Source organism: Geotrypetes seraphini, chromosome 14 (genome assembly GCF_902459505.1).
Source record: "Geotrypetes seraphini chromosome 14, aGeoSer1.1, whole genome shotgun sequence".
Lineage (NCBI taxonomy): Eukaryota > Metazoa > Chordata > Amphibia > Gymnophiona > Dermophiidae > Geotrypetes > Geotrypetes seraphini.
The window spans coordinates 35,131,536-35,153,077 of record NC_047097.1 but is presented as its reverse complement, the minus strand read 5'-3'; the positions used below and the strand labels follow the sequence as shown (position 1 = coordinate 35,153,077).

The 21,542-nt window shown below is 43.4% G+C and overlaps 2 long non-coding RNA genes across 2 annotated transcripts in view; one reads left to right on the top strand and one right to left on the bottom strand.

Moving 5' to 3' along the window:
- Positions 1-21,542, bottom strand: part of LOC117348374 — an 873,172-nt gene that overhangs the window by 166,512 nt on the left and 685,118 nt on the right. The gene's annotated exons all lie outside the window — the stretch shown is intronic.
- On the top strand, positions 5,177-19,668 carry LOC117348375. Its single transcript, XR_004536974.1, has 2 exons — positions 5,177-5,314; positions 19,347-19,668. It is a non-coding gene; the product is annotated as an uncharacterized LOC117348375 (long non-coding RNA).

The window sequence follows — 21,542 nt, the reverse complement described above, 5'->3', positions numbered from 1 at the left end:
CAGCATTTTGCTGGCCTACATTTTAAGCTTCTCCTCTACTAGGGAGACGCGTAGGGCCGCCTAGGTTCAGCCTAAGGCCCGCCTAAGGCCCTTAGACGAGCTTAGGCATCTTGCGGGTCTCCCTAGGCTCCCGGAGGCGCCTTCAGGCTTGCCTGGGGAGCATTTTTTTAAAAAAAACGTGCATCCCGATTGGCTGATTAGACAGCTGTAGGACGCCTAAAATCGGGATGCACTTTAGAGAATCAGGGCCATAGATCTCATGCATATTCATGGGGGATATCCTGAAAACCCGACTGGATTGCGGCCCTCAAGGAGGAACTTTGAGACCACTGGTGTACAGCTATGCATATATCTAGCAGCACCGCAGAAGGAATTATTATTATTAGTAGTAGCAGCAGGCATCACCACTCTTCTGCTTTAAGCATGGTTTATAAAATACTGCACAGTGTTTTTTTGGGGTGCCAATTTTTTTAGGTGCCATATGTAGAAATGAGTCCTGTATGATGAGGAAGCTGATATAAAAGAGGGGAAAAATGATAGATAAAAAGTTAAAAACAGGTCCTTTCTGAGCACACTGCTAAAACCCTCATCCATACCTCATCACCTCTTGGCCTGGACTACTGGAACCTGCTCCTCACTGGCCTTCCGCTAAACCATCTCTCTCCCCTTCAATCTGATCAGAACTCTGCTGCTTGCCTCATATTCTGCCAACGTCGGTATACCTACATTATCCCTCCCCTGAAGTCACTTCATTGGCTCCCTATCCGTTTCTGCATATAGTTCAAACTCCTCTGACTGACCTGCAAGTGTATTTGCTCTGCAGTTCCTCAGTATCTCTCCTCTCTCCACACACCTCCCCCCCCATCCCCAGTCACTTTGATCATCAGGTAAGTCTCTCTTATGAGTAGCTGTGCCTTTCTCCTCTATGGCCAACTCCAGACTCCGTCCCTTCTACTTTGCTGCATTGTATGCCTGGAACAAACTGCCTGATGGGTATGTCAGGCTCAGTCTCTGGCAGTATTCCAACCCAGACTTAAAGCTCTTTTCTTTGAAGCTGCTTTCCATTCTAAACTCTAATCCACCAGCTACGCACCAATATCTGTCTTATCATTCCCTCTGCACTGTAATTCCCCCACCTGAGCACTGTGTATAGACGCACCTTCTTGTCTGTCTTGACTAGATTGTAAGCTCTTTCGAGCAGGGTCTCTCTCTTCTATGCTTTGATGCACAGTGCTGCGTATGATAAGTAGCAGTAGTAATATACGTATATCTGGCAGTGACATAAGAATTTTCATTTTGTTCTTATTAAGTCATTAGGTTAAGGGTTTTGTCCTCTAGTTCACAAAGGCAACTGCAGATTTTTCACCTTGAAAAGTCCTTTGAATTGAGCTACGTTCAGACACTAAACCCATTGTCTAATATAGCACCAGGATATGTTATGGGGCTGCATATCTAAAAAGTCAATTGCTTTACTGGCACGGTTCCAGTTTGGCTCCCGAGCCGCCTTCCCTCAGCAGACACAGTACATGTCAGCATGCTGATTCTCTGGAGACTGAAATAACTGAAGCCAAGTTCCCTCTGAATCAAGCTCATTTAAAAAGGCCTGCATGCTTTTTTGTTCTGGTTAAAATCTTTCACAACTCAAAATTCCTTTCACTGAAACCCTCTTGCCCATTGTATGCTCCTATGAACTAATTAAACTGGTGCACTATGAATGGCTAAGGAGACTTATTTGATTTCTGTTAATAGGCATGCGTGAAATGACCTGAAAAATGTGGGGAAATGACCCAAAAATGAACTGAATATTTTTTTCCCCTTTTCCAGCTGAATGGTGTTCAACAAACAGTCATTTATTTCTACCAGGAGCTGGTAAAAACATGCCTCAAAAATGTAACAATGAGTCGTGGCTTATGGGAGGTGTCTGACCAAGCACTACAAGTTTAGATCTGTAATTAATGCTGTGCATTTTTTCATACTATTATTTTTGTTACAATGCTTTCATTGAGTAACCTGCTTTGGTATCAACAATAAGATAAATTGCTACAAGATCAGGTAAAGTCCTGAGGAAAGTCTGTGAGTACAGAAAGTAGATCATATTCCTATAGCGTACCTAAATTATGGAATCAACTCCCTCCTGCCATTAGGGCAATTGATAACCTACTGACCTTCCGGAAAGCAGTAAAGACGCTTCTTTTCATGGACCGGATCAACTCTGGTCTCAAACTTTGACAGACCTCGCTTCGACGTACCTTACCTCAGAACCCCTGTGCCTGCTAACCAGTTCTTCTACCGTTCACCGCAGACATGTTAATACCCATTCGTGACTCTATGATTTATTTTCTTAGATTCTGCAAAGCGTGTGTTCTCGGTCACATTCTCTATAAGCTGAAAGTTATTGATTCGATAGCTTTGTGTTTTGATCCTGTAGCATGTTATTGACTCTGTAATGTACATGTCTCTGTTCCTGAAAACTCTGCGTATGTTTCCTTGTAACCCATTCTGGGCTCCTGGGGAGGACGGGCTATAAAAATGAATGAATGAATAAATAAATAAATAGAAAGGCTCTCAGTGTTGTAAGACGGCAGTTGCACCAGCAGCAGGGTTACTAGATGTCTGAATTTAACCGGACATGTCCTCTTTTTAAAGGACTGTCCGAGTGTCCGGATGGGTTTTCAAAAACCGACAGTTTGTCCGGGTTTTGAAAATCTCATCTCTTTCGGGACCACGTCTGGAGGGCCTCTGCGCATGCATGGATGTGACGCGATGATGTCTCATCTGCGCATGTGCAGACACCCTCCAGATGCGGCCCTGAAGAGATGAGGTTTGTATGGGGTCGGGGTTGGAGGGCGGTATGGGGCGGAGCTTGGGTATATCAGGGATGGCCAACGTGGAATATGGCGGGGCCACACTTTTTCTTTTTTTTACTAAAAATTTGGTAACCTTAACCAGCAGTAAACAGGGGCATAACATGGGAGGGCCTGGGTGGGCTTGGCCCATCTATGGAGTCAACAGAACATGCAAATGAGAAGAAAACCTAAAGCAGTATCAACATTTCAACTGACTGCTACCCACTCATGTTAATCTTTAAAGATACAAGTAATACAATAGTAACCTCTATGATAATTGCTTTTTGTTGCTGCCCCTACTCTGTGGAATTCTCTCCTTTTTAAAAAAAATCTCAGGACTGAACAATCTGCAGCAAACTTAAAATCTCAACTAAAAGCCTACTATTTTGCGCTAGCATTTGACACACTATCCTCTGATATTTGACTAGCTTCAACCTGATCTATACCTTGATGGTACTTTATGAATTGTAATTACAGAAGTTTACTCATCCATTTGTTCTATCCTTACCCAACTCTCCTGGATAAATTGCAACACTTCCCTATACTCCCTGGGTTTTTGCCAGATATTAGGGACCCGGATTGGCCACCATGAGAACGGGCTACTGCGATTGATGGACAATTGGTCTGACCCAGTAAGGCTATTCTTATGTTGTTGAGACCAACATGGGGGATGCCACTGCTTGCCCTGGATTGGTAGCATGTAATGTTGCTACTCTTTGGGTTTTGGCCAGGTATTAGGGACCCGGATTGGCCACCGTGAGAACGGGCTACTGGGCTTGATGGAGCATTGGTCTGACCCAGTAAGGCTATTCTTATGTTCTTACATGAGCCAAGTATAGGACAATTAAGCCATTGTAACATCACTGATAAAGGGGCTCTGAGACACTGTGGAATGAGGCATTATGACATCACAATCTCAGTTCTGGAATGTTCCTCTCATTGGTGTTCCGGAATCTTGCTATTTTTTGAGATGCTGGAATGTTGCTACTCTTTGGGTTTTGGCCAGGTACTAGTGACCTGGATTGGCCACCATGAGAACGGGCTACTGGGCTTCATGGACCATTGTTCTGACCCAGTAAGGCTATTGTTATGTTCTTATATACCTTGTTCTTTTCTTTTGTACCAGTGTGTCTTGTTTTGGTTTAGTGTTTTTGTATTGTTTTATCAATATAGTTCCTCCCTTGTATCTTTTAAATCGTAAACTGCATAGATTTTACTCATTTCTATATATTTGTAGTCTGTTTTCTTTCTTTGTAATCTTTTTATATTGTATACCATTTAGACACTTGTTCTGATAGATGGTATATCAAAAATAAAGAATCTTGAAACTACAAACAGTGGCATAGCGAGGTTGAGAGGCAATTGGGGCAGTGGCACCCCTCCCCGCCCTCTTTTCCAACCCCTACCCAAATCCACTTCTTTCCTGCCCCCTCCTGCTGCACATGTGCGCCCCTTCCCTTCTCCTGTACCTTTTTAACATTTCCGACCTAAGCAGTAACTCCAACCTGATGCTTGTGTCAGCACCAGCTCCTCCTCTGATGTCACTTCCTAGGCACGGGTCCAGGAAGTGACAGAGAAAGAGCTTACGCAAGCAGCAGGTTGGGGTTGTTGCTCACTTTGAAAACATTAAAGAGGTATGGAGGAAGGGAAGGGGCACAAACACACACGGTAATGGGGCGGGAAAGAAGCGGGGTTTGGGGGTGGAGAGGAGGTTGGGTATTGGCACCCCTACCAAGTTGCTTTCCGGTGTGGACCACCCCCTCTACTATGCCACTGACTACATTTAGAATATTGGGTACAATTCTGGCGGCCACATTTCAAAAAGATATAAAAAGGATGGAGTCGGTCCAGAGGAAGGCTACTAAAATGGTGTGTGTCTTCGTGATAAGGCATATGGGGACAGACTTAAAGATCTCAATCAGTATACTTTGTAGGAAAGTCGGGAAAAGGGAGATATAATAGAGATGTTTAAATACCTATATAATGTAAATGCTGTGACAGGGAGAGTCCTGTCAGGCTGGAAGAAACCCTGCATTGCTCTAAAACTATTCCTAAACCTGCTCCTAGAAGCAGCCAGGTTAGGGAAACTGCCCTGCAGAATTTATCCCCAGTGAAAGGCAGCCCCAAAGTGACCCGATTATTCTTGCCTAGTTCTAGTGTAGGGAATGCTAAAGGTAAAGAACTACAAGTACCAGCATGCAACAGGCCGGTGAGAGCAAAATCCACAAAGCGATTAGCTCCTGCAATCAGCTCTGCTGGGGGCAGGGCTAGTCAGCGGGGAAGCTATCCAGACTTATTAGCAAAACACCAGAAAACCACATGTGTCTCTAGAGACAATCAGCCCAAGGCTAGAGAAAAGGGTGTGGTCTCTAGGCCAAAGAGGCAATCATCAACCTTTAGCCTGCCTGAACCATTGGAAAGAGGCAGACCAGTGCAATCCAGGGGACAGAAGCCAGCATTTCCCACAGGTAACAGGGAGAAAATCTCAGGTCTGAATTCTTCTGAAGGTAACACTGTTTTGGATGTAGAAATGCCAGAAGAAATGTTTACAAGTGATTATGAAATGGAACCTGTAGAATCCTGTTTGCCAGAAGGCATGCTTAGTGAGTAAAAGCTTGGGGAAATCATATGTTGTTTCTGGGAAGGTGGAATTGCCTCACAAGCCCTATTAACAGAAGGGTAGAGAATCCCTGCTTCTGATTAAATTGAAGTTAACAAAAGAGTTGGAATAATTGTGTCCTGAAATTGCACAAACACAGAAGTACTGTGAAAGAACTGAGCTGAGTAGTCCCAGCTGGTTCCAGTACTTTGATACTGAAAGTTTGGTCTTTTGTTTTTGTAATAAAGACTGGCAGAGCATAGCCAGTTGAAAGCACAGGTTTGTGGAAAATTGCCAGATTGTGAACTGTACAGCTATGAAGCCTGGTTGGGCTAACAAGCTGCTTAGCCACCAGAGCAAGTTTATGTTTTGGTTTTTTTTCTTTCACCAAAAAATAAAAGACATAATAATTCACACTAAACACCTTTGCTGGACCTTTATATTTGATGCAGATGCCCCTCTACCCTCCATGCCTCATTCAACCGCTCGGCTGAGGCTTTGATGACCCCAGTCAGGACTCTGGCTAATCCAGTCCAGGTCTTACTCAGTCACAATGCGCATGAGTTGAGTTGCTTTAATTTGAAAGGAAACTGCAATGAGAGGGTGTAGGATGAAGTTAAGAGTTGATAGGCTCTGGAGTAATCTGAGGAAATACTTTTTTACAGAAAGGGTGGTAGATGTGTGGCACAGTCTCCTGGAAGAGGTGGTAGAGACAGAGACTGTGTCTGAATTCAAGAGGGCCTCCCATTATACTACTGGCCTGGGATGGGCATGTGGAATCTCTCAGAGAGAAAGAGATAATGGTTACTGCGGATGGGCAGACTAGATGAGCCATTTGGCCTTTATCTGCCATCATGTTTCTAAACTCAAGTTTCTTCTGCAAACTATAGATATCTGCTACCCTCAAGTTCAGTTCAGAACCAGTGTTTGAGGGGCCCAAGCTGGTAGCCGAGGTAGTCCTGGAAAAACTATTAAGATTTTTTTTCATTTCTTCTGGAAGTTAACTTACATTTTACTGTGCTGCAGACTGGGAGTACAAGAGGGTTGTTTAATCTCAGAAATTTACAGTGAGGCAATTTCAGCTAGTAAAAAATGAGTGCATTGTTTTAATTTGTTAATATTAAAATGCCATCAGAACTTCCATTAAAGCTGTTGCTTTTAACACTTTTATTTTATAGTGTGGTTCTAGATTTGTTCTTGTGAGATTGAACAATATGATATATGAACTGTTACCAGGAAATTGCACTTAAAGTGTGCGATTCATTGTATTAACAAGCTTAATGGAACTTATGAGAAAGACAAGAGCTAAGTACAAATACAGCCCAGGATTAGCATCTGAATGTCAAAGCTACAAGGTTGTTCCAGATATCTAGGAACTAGGGAGAAAAGCAAGTTATCCTCCCCCCCCTGGAGATTTCAGAATTACAGGAAGCCTCTTTTTATGAAGGCTCAGTAGTACAGAGCCTGGACAGGGGCTCTTGCTTAGCTCATTCTGAATTGATAAGGTCTTCTGCGCAAAAACAGTTATTCAGCACTATGGAAGCAATTCTATAATTAGGCATCACCTCTTTGGAATGTCAATTCGACACCCGGATTCTGGTCAAGAATACTACCCAACATTTACACATCCACAGTTATACTAGCCATAGACCTGGCATAACTGGATGCCTAAATGTGGCAGGGAAACCTATAACTAATTAGCGTTTAGTAAGTTATACATTGTTGTGAGACTTGGACCTACTCTTCACTTAGATCTGTTACTAGTTCCAATTAGATGAAAATTTTTAGGACTCTTTCAGATATTGATCAGTTCAGCAGCTTCAGGAGTGCAGCATCCTTGCTTCTAAGAGAAAAGCTCAGAGACAGACTAGAATTCAAGCCAGTAGACTCTATTTCCCCATGCTGTTGAGCTCAGGGTGAAATTACAAATGCCCACCATTTCTGATGGAAGCTCAACTTGGTTTCTTGGAGGCTTTCCTGTAACATTTACCAGCTTATTGACTCTCTTACTTTCCCTTTTGCAACTGGAGAACAGAGTAAAAAAAGGACAGTCTATTAAGACTTATAACACTATGCAAATACGCTTGCTGATGTTACTTTGTTTCCTGCAATCCTGGTTCTAAGATGAACTAGGGGGATTTTTCCTTTTAATTAACTGCCTTCACTTCCTGGATGACACCAACACTTTACATAATTTATTTTCCAGTTACATCCTCAACCCTCCAACTGATAATTAAAACGAAACCCTTAACAAGACTGTGCATTTCTAGTGCAACCTTCCTCATTGCCCTCCCCTGTCAAGACTTATAGACTGCTTGCAGGTCACTTTCTCAAAACACATCCAGCTGATTTCCCCTTTCTTAGCCTTTGCTTTCCTTCGGCATTCACTTTTTCTTTACATAAGTACACCTGTCATTTAGTAACTGCCAAGGCTTACTCAGTGCTTGCAGAATCTTTTTTCACCAAGCACCTCCTCAACATGTCTAGTCAGGTTTCCCTTCTTTTATATGGCATCAGGCCTAGGGAATTCCATTCCATTATCTCCCTTCTCTTTTAGCCAACCAGCTTTTATATGGTGTTTGGGAAGGTTCTGAAACTTACCCACCCTGGGACACCCCCCTGGCTGACCCAGGATTCCTTTCCTTGGGCTTCCCCTTTCCTGAGAGCTATTGGAATACTTTGTCTCTCCCCTCTCAACAGGATTCCAGCACAAGGGCATGCCCCGGCCCTAAGCCTCATGGGAGTTGCATTCCCCCCCCCCCCAATGAAAGAATCTTGCCTTTTATAGCTCTCCTATGATCAGAGACACAGAGCTGTCCCCATGGCCTCTGCACCACTTGATATGCCCTGTACCGGCCCCTCAGGGTGACCGAGCTCCTCCCCCCAGCCTTCGTAAACCATAATAGGCCTCCTACTAGTCCCCCAGTGTCACAGAGGTTCCCCTCCCCATGGCCTCTGGAAACATGACAGGCTCCTGTGCCTATCACAGCATATAGGGCTAGATTCACTATATGGCACTGAACAGTATTCTATAAAGGGTGCCCAAAATTGAGTGCCCTTTATACAGTAGCATGTAGCACCTCTATCCACTCCCAACATTGGGTGTGAGTTTTTACACAAACTGAAACCAGGTATAAATTTCAGCACACAAGTTGGGAGTAGGTCCCCTGAATTCTAAAACACTGCATGCATTTTAAGGGGACACCCCTGACTCACCAATATCCTTCCTATCATTATACCCCCTCTTTTTTTTTTTTTTTTTTTTTTTTTTTTAGATCAATGCGGAAACACTTAGGTGCTATTCTATAATGGGGCATATAAGTGTAGTTTCGCAAGGATCTGTCTTTTTTTTTTTTGGCGCAAAAGAATCAGTGCATAAATAGCATATAATGCTAGATTCTATACATAGAATTCCCATGTTCCACTCATGCTCCTTGTATATGCTTCCTTGCATTTAGGTGCTATGTCAGTTATGCGCACCATAGTACTTAAACTCATACTGGCACTTTTATGGAAAGGGTTTTTTTTTTACACTTTGGAAGCTTCGGTCCATTAGAGCATATTTTGACATTTTATCATTTAGAATTTTGGTACAATCCCTTATACTAAGTCAACTACATTACTGTAATATCACCTATTTCCCAGAAGCAATTTCCCAGAAGAATATGCAGTGAATATGATTGCTGAAAAACGCGGCAGTCAGGTTGATTTTTGGGATGAAGAAATTCAATCATATAACACCTTCTTATCAATTTCTGCATTGGCTGCCGATGGAGGTACATGTGAAATTTAAGTCTGGCTGTTTTTGTTTTAAGGTTTTATTTGGGTTAGCTCCTAAATATATAACTGACCTTTTTTTTTTCTTTTTCAACCAATAGACACAAGAGAAGTTCACACTTGAATTTTGTTTCCCCATTGGTTAGAGGATGTAAACTTAAAAAATATCATCAACATCTTTTTTTGTATCAGGCAGCATTATGGGATAAAGATTTAGAAAATTTGCTTACTAATACTTATGAGGAATTTAGGAGACACCTAAAACATATTTGCTCTTGAAGCATTTAGGTAGCTGATTTGCAAAAATCTTATACAATAACTGATCTTTAAGGTTTTTAGTTACTAGTTTTTAACTTTGTAAGTTTTACTCAATTTGTAGTATTTTTAAGTATTGTAAACCACATAGAACTTTATGGTCCTGAGGTATATAAACTTAATATTATTATTATTATTATTAATAATAAATATGCAAGCCACCAGGAAGAGTAGCCTACTGGTTAGGGCTGCTGCCTCAATACCCTGTGGTTACAAGTTCAAGCCCAGTGCTGCTCCTTGTGACCCTGGGCAAGTCGCTTAACAATCCATTGCCCCAGGTGCATTAGTCAGATTGTAAGCCCACCGGGACAGATAGGGAGAAATAGCTGAACGTAAACCACTTAGGTTATAAGGTTATCACAGAAATAGCCTAACTCTGTATTGTAACACCATTACTGAAGCTCATATATTGTAACACCATTGCAGAAGCTCATGTAAACTATTCTGAATTGACTCCCCAGTCATTAGTAGCTGTATAGAAGCTTTCAATAAACAATAAGCGGTGTACAAATGCTACGAAAAAATAACATAAATAAATAAAATTGCTCTTTACATGCACAATTAGAAGGATAAACATTTAAGGAGGGGCATTATCAAGTTGAGCTACCATTAAGATATGTTATTTTACTATTAGCTCCAGTTATAATAATTAGGTCTAAGGATGAAGATGCTATCAGTGGTGTGCCACAGGGTTTGATCCTTAGTGCAGTATTTCCAACATTTTTCTTAAGAGGTATTTCAGAAGAGCTGTCAAACGTTGGCCCCTTTGCAGATGAAACCAAAATCTGCAATGGGGTAGACACACTGGAAGGTGTGGATAACATGGTACAGGATCTATCAAGCTTGAGAAATGACCTAGAGTATGTACAATACTGCGCTAAAAAAAGCAAGAAAGAACTTCTATGGCGATAAAATCTCCAGGTCCAACAATCAGAGCAGTACACTATTCAACATCTGGCGCTCCCTAACCTCCAAAAGAGACCCCACCGTGCTCCCCTCCTCTCCCTCAGCCGATGTCCTAGCAAAATTCTTCAATGATAAGGTTTCTTCCTTGAGATGCTCCTTCCCTCCTTCAGTCTCCTACAACTCCCTAGTGCCTACTTATTCCACTCCAACCCTATCCCAGCTGACAGATCCTGGACCACCTTTGAGTGCGTATCTGAATCCCTGGTCCTCAATCTCTGCCTCAAACTGAAATCCTGTAACTGCTCCTTGGACCCATTCCCCTCCTACCTATACGAGAACATTCCTGCTCAGGCTATCTCTTCTATCACCAATCTCATAAACTCCGCCCTTCAGTTGGGCCATTTCTCCCCAGAAATGGGTCATATCGCCTTGACCCCACTACTGAAAAAATCTGACCTAGACCCTTCCATACCATACAGCTATCGCCCAATTGCAAATATCCCTCTCCTAACCAAGATGTTAGAGTCCATCATTTCTTTTTTTTTATAATTCTTTATTCATTTTCACAAATTACATTAAGTGTTAATATTCACAATAACAATAAATACATCATTTATAAACAATCATTGGTATATTACATATATTCTTATCCCTATCCCTCGCCCATCCCCCCCAATCATATACTCCATTATTGTATGATATATGTAATAATAAAATACCCCCTCCCTACCTCATAAACTAATAAACATAAGGGAAATAATTTTACTTAATCCTGACAATATTTTGTTAATGGTTTCCATACATCCTGAAATTTCTTAAAATATCCCTTTTGTAACGCAGTAAATCTTTCCATTTTATAGATATGGCATAAAGAATTCCACCAAAAGTTATAATATAATCTCCTCCAGTCTTTCCAATTATATGTGATTTGTTGAATCATTTCTACCCAACTCTCATCATACTTAGAGAAATTCTCTATTCTTCTACCCTACCCTTAAAATATCCCTTTTGTAACGCAGTAAATCTTTCCATTTTATAGATATGGCATAAAGAATTCCACCAAAAGTTATAATATAATCTCCTCCAGTCTTTCCAATTATATGTGATTTGTTGAATCATTTCTACCCAACTCTCATCATACTTAGAGAAATTCTCTATTCTTCTACCCTAACTTCAGCACCGAATCCCTACTGTCTTCCCTGATTTCAAGGGTTCAACAACTTCACTCTCGAAACAAGTTCGCCGTCCTCCTACAATTTGACCTTTCCGCTGCTTTCGACGTTGTCCACCATGATATTCTTGTTTACCAACTCTCTGAGATCGGCATCAACTCCACAGTCCTAGATTGGTTCTCTAAATTCCTCCGTTCTCGTTCTTACATTGTTAACATGAATGGCACCTCATCCTCCCCCTGGAAACTGAATTGTGGAATCCCGCAAGGCTCTCCACTATCTCCTATCCTTTTCAACATCTATATGTCCTCCCTAAAACTCCTCTACCTATCCCCCCTTGAAACAATTTACACTTATGCAGACGACATCCTCGTCCTCCTCGAGACTGATTCGAACCTCATCAACCTGTTTAAGAACATATCCTCTTGTATAACGAACCTACAATCCTGGGCCCACATTGTGCAAATGAAATTGAATGAGTCCAAAACAAGACTTCTTTGGCTCGGCCCAAAACTAGGCCACCTACCCACCTCCATCCCACTACCCTCTGGCTCCTCTCTGCAGCTTGAGTTCTCGAGCAAGGTCTTGGGCGTCACCATCGATTCCACATTGTCCTTTTACCCTCCTTGTCCAATCCATCATCCTCTCCAGATTGGACTATTGCAACTCTATCTACTTAAGCCTAACTAAGAAAAACCTCCACAGACTCCAACGGATTCAGAATACCGCGGCCAAGCTCATCTTCGCTAAAAGTAAATTTGACCATGTCTCCCCGCTCCTGGCCAAGCTCCACTGGCTTCCGATTATCGCCAGGGTACACTATAAATGCTCCTGTTTAGCTTTCAAAATCCTACACGGTATCCTCCCCCCCTTTATCCCTCTTTCTTGGAATTCCTCAAACCCTAATACCACCAGATCCTCCCACAAATTAAAACTATCCTTCCCCTCGCTAAAAGGCATTTCCCACACAGGAAAGCTAGGGCCTCCCTCCACTTCAAAATCACTGAGCTCTGGAACAACCTTACCTCCCCTCTTCGGAACTTGAGCTCTCTCCAAGTTTTCCGCAAACATCTGAAAACCTGGCTTTTCTCAAAAAATGTAAGTCTCCCTCCAACTTAGGAATCAAGGAAACTCTTATATCTTGGCATCCCAAGTCCTCTAAATTTTCTTCACACTTCTATCTCTAACCCTCTGTTGTAGTTCCTATTTCTTCTAATGTAAACCGCGCCGAGCTCTACGAATGTGGAGATGATGTGGTATACAAACCTAAAGATTAGATTTGATTAAAATTAAGAAAAGGCAGGGTTGTGCATTTAATTAATTAGTATTTCTAAAGTGCTGAAAGGCGTATGCAGTGCTGTACATTTTGACATACATATTTAGACAGGACATTTTAGGGTTGGGGAGATTATAGTGGGTATAGCTATCTAACAGTGTGAGGAGGAGTTAAGAGTTGAAAGCAGTTTCAAAAAAGTGGGCTTTTAGCTTAGATTATACTGCCAGGGATGGAGCACGACGTATTGATTCAGGTAGCCTGTTCCAGGCATACGGTGCCGCAAGAAAGAAGAGACGAAGTCTGGAGTTGGCAGTGGAAGATAAGGGTAGAGATAAGAGGGCAGAGCAGAGATCATGGGGGGGGGGGGGGGTGGAGAGGAATATAGGGGAAGATGAGTGAGGAGAGATATCGGAGGCTTAAGAGCGAATGCACTTGTAGGCAGTGGCGTACTAAGGGGGGGGCGGGAGGGGCGGTCCGCCCCGGGTGCCAGCCATGAGGGGGTGTTCCCGGCCTTGCTGTTCATTCCCCCCCCACCCCCGAAGGACCGCTCGCCCCACTGACCTTCCTGCACCACCTGTGAAGCAGCCCGCAGCAGGATCGCGACTTCAGCGATACCTGAGCTGCTTGGGTGCTGCTTCCTGCACCGCGGTCCCGCCCCTCCTCTGACGTCAGAGGAGGGGCGGGAACGCGGCGCAGGAAGCAGCGCCTAAGCAGCGCAGAGATCGCTGACGTTGGGATCCTGCTGCGGCTGCTTCATAGGTGGTGCAGGAAGGTCAGTGGGGCGAGCGGTCCTTCGGGGATGGTGGGGGGGGGACTGAACGGCAAGGCCGGGAGCATAGGTAGTGCTGCTTCATAGTGGTGCGGGGAGGCCAGGGGCGAGCGGTCCTTCGGGGTGGGGCGGGCAGGCAGGCAGGCTTTCAAGGAGGAGGGGGGTGACAGACAGGCAGGAAGGCCTTCAAGGGGGGACAGGCCTTCAAGGGGGGGACAGACCTTTGGGGGTGTGTGCAGACCTTCAAGGGGGAGGGACAGGCCTTCAAGGGGGGGCAGGCAGGCAGGCCTTCAAGGGGAGGATAGGTCTACAAGGGGGTGGGACAAGCCTACAAGGGGGTGGGACAGGCCTTCAAGGGGGGAACAGGCCTTGGGGGGGTGCAGGCCTTCAAGGGGGGGGACAGGCCTACAAGGGGGTGGGACAGGCCTACAAGGGGGTGGGACAGGCCTACAAGGGGGTGGGACAGGCCTTCAAGGGGGGTTCAGGCCTTCGGGGGGGGTTCAGGCCTTCGGGGGGGGGAGTTGCAGACCTTCAAAGGGGGACAGGCCTTCAGGGGGGTGCAGGCCTTCGGGGGGGGGAGTGCAGACCTTCAAGGGGGGGACAGGCCTTCAAGGGAGGGACAGGAAGGCAGGCCTACAAGGGGGGAGGACAGGCCTTCGGGGGGGTGCAGGCCTTCGGGGGGGTGCAGACCTTCAAGGGGGGGGACAGGCCTTCAAGGGGGGGACAGGCAGGCAGGCCTTCAAGGGGGGACAGGCCTACAAGGGGGGGGGGACAGGCCTTCAAGGAGGTGGGACAGGCCTTCAAGGGGGGTGCAGGTCTTCAAGGGGGGACAGGCAGACCTTTAAGGGGGGACAGGCCTTTGGGGGGACCCTGGTTTAGAAGTACACGGAGGGAAGGGGGTGTTCAAATAGACGTGCATATGCCAAACTTTGGGGGGGAGGAAGAAATAATGGTTCTGAAAATAGAGGAGAGGGAGAGAGATGATGAACCATGGGATTTAGGGAGGGAACGAACAGAAAGGGAGAGAAATTGGACACAAGGGATGGTGTGGAGGAGGGATAGAGATACTGGATAGGAGGGTAATTGGGAAAAGAAAGGGAGAGATGGTGGACTCGGGTGGTGGGGAAGGAGGGAGAGATGCCGGATGAAAGGGTAGTTAAGAAAAGGTGGATCTGTGGAGGGAGATGAAAAAAATGAAAGATACAGACTTCCTGGGGAGGGAAGGGAAATGGAAAGGGAGGACAGAGTTGGCAGATGGATGGTTAGCATGCAGAAAGAAGAAAGAAGGAGACCCCAAGTTATCAGAAGAAAACCAGAGCCTTTGACCAACAAGATTTGAAATATAACCAGACAACAAAAGGTAGAAAAATTAATTTTATTTTCTGTTTTGTGATTATAATATGTCAGATTTGAAATGTGTATCCTGCCAGAGCTGGTGTTGGACTGCAAACGTGAGCTAGGATTTAACAGAGAGAGGAAAAGTCCTTTTTGTTTCTTTATTTTATTTACACCACAGCGCCAGTGTGATTAGGAGAAGCCAAAGGGGGTGAAAAAGCTATAAAACCCACCAGGAGTTTTGAAAAAAATCACCCAACTGGGCAGGAAAATCGAATTGAAAAACCAATTCAATAGGCTGAATCGAATCAAAATTTTTTTTCCTGAATCTGGCAGCATTAGTTTGCGCTACTGTCTTAGACTTTAGGACCTGGGATTGGGGAGAGATGGCATCCTCAGTACTTTATAATGCAAGTGAAATGAGGATTTGGTCAGACTTTTGAAGGGTCTGCAGAAAAAAAATATTGTATAGGTCGGGGACATGAGACAGCAGGAAATGGGAACTTTTCTTCCTTCTATTTTTGTGAATGGAAAGGCTGAGGATGTCAGAGAGTTCAGTTAAAATATGTGCTTTATAAGAAAATATAATAATGTGTTTTATAAAGTTTATAGCATAGCTGGCCTACCCAGTGAGGTGTTCCTAGTGGTGATGGTGGCAGCGTGTCAATGTGTTGAGAGGAAGAGGTGGTCTGGGAAATTCTGCTGAGCAAACTCCGGGCCCATTTCCACCCCCCAGTTAGTCCACTCCACTCAACTGGTTCACACACTGAGTGGGTCTTTGGGTGTTGTTTTTGGATCTCTTCCAGTGGTTTATCTCCTTCTGGTCCAAGGAAGGAAACTTTGTTATCCTTAGCATTGACCTACAGAATATGTTTGTAACAGCGCTGCTTGTGTGGCATTAGGCTATGTAGTGATCGAAAGAAAAAAACAGACCTTTGCACATTTTTGCACTATATGGTGGGTGTATGAGGAGATTCACATTTCCTGCACAGCTAAGTCCATGTGAAGTTACCTTGTGCTGTATTTGACATCTAGCAAGGTCTCTGTTTGAAAGGAAAGATCTAAACTTAAAAATGAAGTGGCCAGAAGTTATGGTAAAAGCAGATAGTGTAGCTGGTTTTAAGAAAGATTTGGACAAATTCCTGGAGGAAAAGTCCATAATCTGTTATTAAGACATGGGGGAAGTATCTGCTTGCCCTGGATCGGTAGCATGGAATGTTGCTACTCTTTGGGTTTTGACCAGGTATTAGTGTCCTGGATTGGCTACCATGAGAATGGGCTACTGGGCATGATGGACCATTGGTCTGACCCAGTTAGGCTATTCTTATGTTATGTTCTCATCTGTAGGGGCCTTTGTTTTCACTTCTTATTTTAATGTATTTTTTTCCTGGGAACTTATCAGTGTTTTTTATAATGGGAACAAAAATGGAAGAGAATTAATGTGTGTGGGATGAGGGGGTAACTAATTTCTTCAGCTAAATAATTCAATCCACTTCAAACAGACATAGGAGAACTCACGCACCATTCACACACCCTCCAACCAAAAACGTCAAAAGAAAAAAACTGTTCGACAACCTCCTAGCCATTCGAGCTGCAACACTCGACCCCCAACTCTACAACCAATTGACATCGACCACAGACTGCAAAACCTTCAAAAAGAAATAAAAACCCTTCTATTCAAAAAACACATAAAACCGAACTAACACAATCAGAACTGTCCCAAGCATCACCTGCAACTACTCCATATGTACTTCTGATGTCATGACAATTCAGACATAATTTATGTTATGTTATGTTTGGAATATAAGAAAATTTTCACTGCCTGTTTCTATTCTGACCATTTATTCCGTTTCATGGTCATTACAAAAAAATATTTTTTTACATGGGGGGGTGTCAAAAAATGATGGGCCCCGGGTGCCACATACCCTAGGTACGCCACTGCTTGTAGGTCAGCAAGAGGAGTTTAAACTGTATTTGGAAATGGACAGGGAGCCAATGAAGTGACTTGAGAGGGGTTATGTGAGAATAACGGCTCTCATGGAGTATGAGTTGCGCAGCAGCATTTTGAACAGATTGAAGAGGTGAGAGATGGGTGCGCAGGAGACCCAAGAAAAGTACGTTGCAGTAGTCTAAGCACGAGGTGATGAGAGCGTGGACAAGGGTTTTGGTCGTGTGCTCAGAGAGAAGACAAATTTTGATAATGTTATAGATGAGGAAGCGACAGGATTTGGCCGTCTGTTAGATCTGAACAGAGAAGGAGAGAGAAGAGTCAAAGATCACTCCAAGGTTGCGAGCTGACGAGACAGGGAGGAGGATAGTGTTATCCACAGAGATAGAGAATGGCGAGAGGGGGGAGGCAGGTTTTGGGGGGAAAGATAAAGAGTTCCGTTTTAGCCTTATTCAGTTTGAGATGGCGGCGAGACATCCAAGCGGCAATGTCGGATAGGCAGGCTGAAATTCGGGCCTGAAATCCCACAGAGATATCCGGCGTGGAGAGGTAGATCTGGGAGTCATCAGCATAGAGGTGATATTGAAAACCATGAGAGGAGATTAGCCAAGAGAGAGGGTATATGGTACTCAAAAGTTGTGCACAGAAACCGGGCTTGCACCCAATTTGCATGCACAATTTAATTGGCATTAATTGGCAACAGGCTGAATTTATGCCTGCATCTTGCTGGGCGCTATTCTATAAAGACATATGCATAAATCCTTTAGCGTGCAATTTAAAAGGGGTGTGGTATGGATGGGTCAGAGCATTCACTAAAGATGCATCACTATTATAGAATTTGGGAGATCTGCACCAAATGTACTCATGAGGATTTACACCAGGTTTCAGTTTGCACCAATCCTCTCACCTACAAGTGGGCGTGGATCCCAGTGCTGTGTGCTATTCTATAAATAGTGCCCAACTTGGAGTGCCATATGAGTATATACTGTAGAATTGAGCTCAGCGTTCTTTATTTTCAGCACCCAAATTTGGCTACCATTTATGGAGTCGTCCTTGACATCCTAATTCATATAGAAAATAGAGATACATGTTGAAAAAAATGAGTTGCTTGGATCTAGCAGCCTTCCATGTGAAAGTATCAGCACTTACACACAAAAGGGGCAATTTTACAGCTTTCACATGCAGTGGTGTACTAAGGGGGGGGGGTGGTCTGCCACAGGTGCCCTTTTGATGAGGGTGCTAGCACCCGTCCTCTTCACTGCCCTCCCACACTACCACGCGCTGCTTCCCTTCCCCTGTACCTTTTTAACGCTCGCGGCATGAGTGTCAACCCCAACATGCTGCTCACGCCAGCTCTTCTGATGTCACTTCCTGGACCTGTGCCTAGGAAGTGACATCGCAGGAAGAGCCAGTAGGTAGGAAATGGTCAATGGTATTCATTAGAAAGCATATGGGGACAGAGTTAACAGAAGAAAAAAGAGAGAGGGGAGTAAATCATAACATTTACAAACCTTCATGGTATAAAATACAGGATAAAGGTTTCTTTTAATTTAAAGGAGGTTCTTCAATTTGTGGGGGCCATAGGCTGAGAAAGAGAGGGGGGTAGGCTCTGGAGTCATCTAAGGAAAGGGTCATGGATGGATGTGTGGTGGAGATAAGGACAATATCTGAATTCATGAGAAGATGAGACAAGGAGGATCTCTGAGGGAGAAGAAGAGATTGTGAGCTTAGTAGTTGGTGTAGATAAACAGAATGGATAGGCTGTATGGACTCCTCATTTTCTATATTTCTTTGGGGCCCTTTCACTAATGTCCAGTAAAAATGTGGTTTCCATGTGTTAGTTGCAAAAATGATAATGCTGTAACAGCAAAGTCATTGCAATAATTGTTGGGGGGGAGGGGGGGTTGCCCTGTATCTTCCTATGCAGTTATCACACACTACAAGATATTTATCACATATTAAGCTGGAAATTCTATATGTGGGTACCTCCTTTTAGGCACACTGAAACATCACAGGGAATGCATATTCTATAATGGTATCTGTGACGATCAAAACTCTTTTCCCTCTGTAGAAAATCTGTTCATCGCTTTACTCCATTGCACGTCATATCAACTTTCCACTCTTGACCAATTTACTTGCTTATCATATTTTGTTTACTTTTCACTCCAAGAGATGAAAGACAGAAGAAGAAGCATGAATAGATAGCTTATAACTAACTGATGAAATGGCTTAAATCATAGGGATGCAAATTTAATCTGGCTCCAAAATGGAAAAGGCTCAATCTTTCCCAAATAAGAATAAATTGTCCCACCCACTTGACTTATGGCAGGAACATGCATTTAGCTCCAAATGGCTTTTCTATATTCATGGTACCATAATACATTATTTTTCTATCCATACTAGGGTTACCATATGGCTTGTTGGTTGGCAGTGAAACAGGGGCCCTTGTCAAGAACCCAGGGTGGATTTATGCCTTTTGGGAAGTCATTCTTTACTTTGGAGTATGTACATTAAGGACTTTGCAAATTGGATTACAATAGAGACTTTGCATCAATAGATGACTTTGCCATCCTTGCATCAAAGTGGTTGAAGACTTCACTTTCTGTAGGCAAAGATATGTATTTTGTTTATTTATTTATTTAAAAGATTGAAGAATTGTTGATCTGAAAGAATTATGATATACTTGTGACTCTATAGTAATATATGGGAGTTTTTTAACCAATGATGTGCTTGCCTCTTCTGATTTTATTTATATCGGAAGTCGGTGGGCAGTGGTGGTTAGCTGTAGTTGTTCACATGTTCTGTACAACACTGAGGTTTTTTCTCCCTTTTAGAGCTTGAAGTCTTTGATCTTGATTGTTGAATATTTTTTGTATGAAGGATTATTTTGGTATACAACCACAAAAAAACAGGGAAGAATGGAGGAAAGTGTAATCCAAAAATATCACTCCAAGACAAAAGCACCACACAAGCCAAGAGAGCTAGCTTATTACTTAAGCGAAAAAAAACCCCGCCTCAGACAAACAGAGAGGTGTACCCACACACTTCCACCCAAGCATTATAGGCAAAAATCTTTCACATAGGTTTAAAGTTAACAGGTAGGAGCAAAAAAAAAAAATAGTCGAGAATGATTAATGGTAAAAACCACTGAACACAAACAGGCCAGGCTGACGATCATTTCATGGCCGGTAACCACTGCTTCTGGGCCTTAGCGCCAAATCCAGGCTATCCTATAACACAAACCCAAAAGAGAAATGAAAATGCTCACCTGCTGAAAGTTGAAAAAGAGCAAAAGCTCATTGAACTACTTACAGTACGCAGATACTAATTGCTACTTTCAACTAAGTGCTACTTTCAACTAAGTGCAACTTCCAAAGCACTGTTGTGGGGCTTATAACCACATCCTGCCCTGTCAGGAGAAAATCACATGACAGGTCAGCTGAATGCGAACCAGCCAATCCGGGCAGACCATGTCGGCTCATTCACAAAACAGACTGATTGAAATCACATGAGCTAGAAACAGCTGATAATCAAAAGAGAGCATACTAGAGAAATGCTGCAGACATCATAAAACTAAAATGATAACATGATTAACTGAAGCCTATGCTGACGGGATTCAATAAAAGTAGAACCAATCAATGCTTGCATTTAATCCATGGGATTGCACAGCCTGGAGCTGAAAAATCCAAAGTTGCTCCCTACACTGGAGTTGAAGTCTTCTATTGCTGCCCCTAGGATTAATGGGAATCTGATCAAGTGCCAGAAAGCGTAGTTGAAAAAAATCATGCTTGTAAGTATCGCAATGTTGAACCATAGGAGCTGAAGCTAGATCTCTCTTTAAAGCACTTCTATGTTCATTAAGAGTAGTCTCTGAGGACATGAAGTTTGTCCTAGGGGCGACAATAGAAGACTTCAACTCCAACTCCAGCGCAAGGAGCAAATTTGCATTTTTCAATGAACGTAAGGAGGCCAGATCGAGACATCTGGATTTTACTTCCATTTGAAAGCAATGGACGAAAGGAGGCCAGATCGAGACATCCGGGTTATACTTTCATTGAAAGCAAAGGAAGTAAAACCTGGATATCTCAGTCTGTCCTCCTTTTTCTGGAGCCATATGGTAACCCTAATCCATATCATACTAGTTTTTGCAATGTAACAATTCTGCTTGTCAATATTCTTGCAGAGGCAGCTAAGACTTTGCATTATGGCTAAGTTCTAAACAACGCTGCTAATTAGGTGCCAGTTTTAATTGGTCTAATTGCCTTTAATCAATGCAATAATTGAGGAGGAGTGTGTGGCGCAGTGGTTGGAGCTACAGCCTCGGCACCCTGGGTTCAAACCCTGCGCTGCTCCATGTGACCCTGGACAAGTCACTCAGTCCTCCATAGCCCCAGGTACATTAGATAGATTGTGAGCCCACTGGGACAGATAGGGAAAATGCTTGAGTACCTGATTGCAAAACTGTTTAGATAACCTTGATAGGCAGTATATAAAATCCTAATAAACTTGATCATACCATTTAAAAGCATTTAAAATGTCATAAAGTGCCAGAACTGTGACTACAGAGGCACCTACTGGTGCCTAAGAGTAAAATAGGTG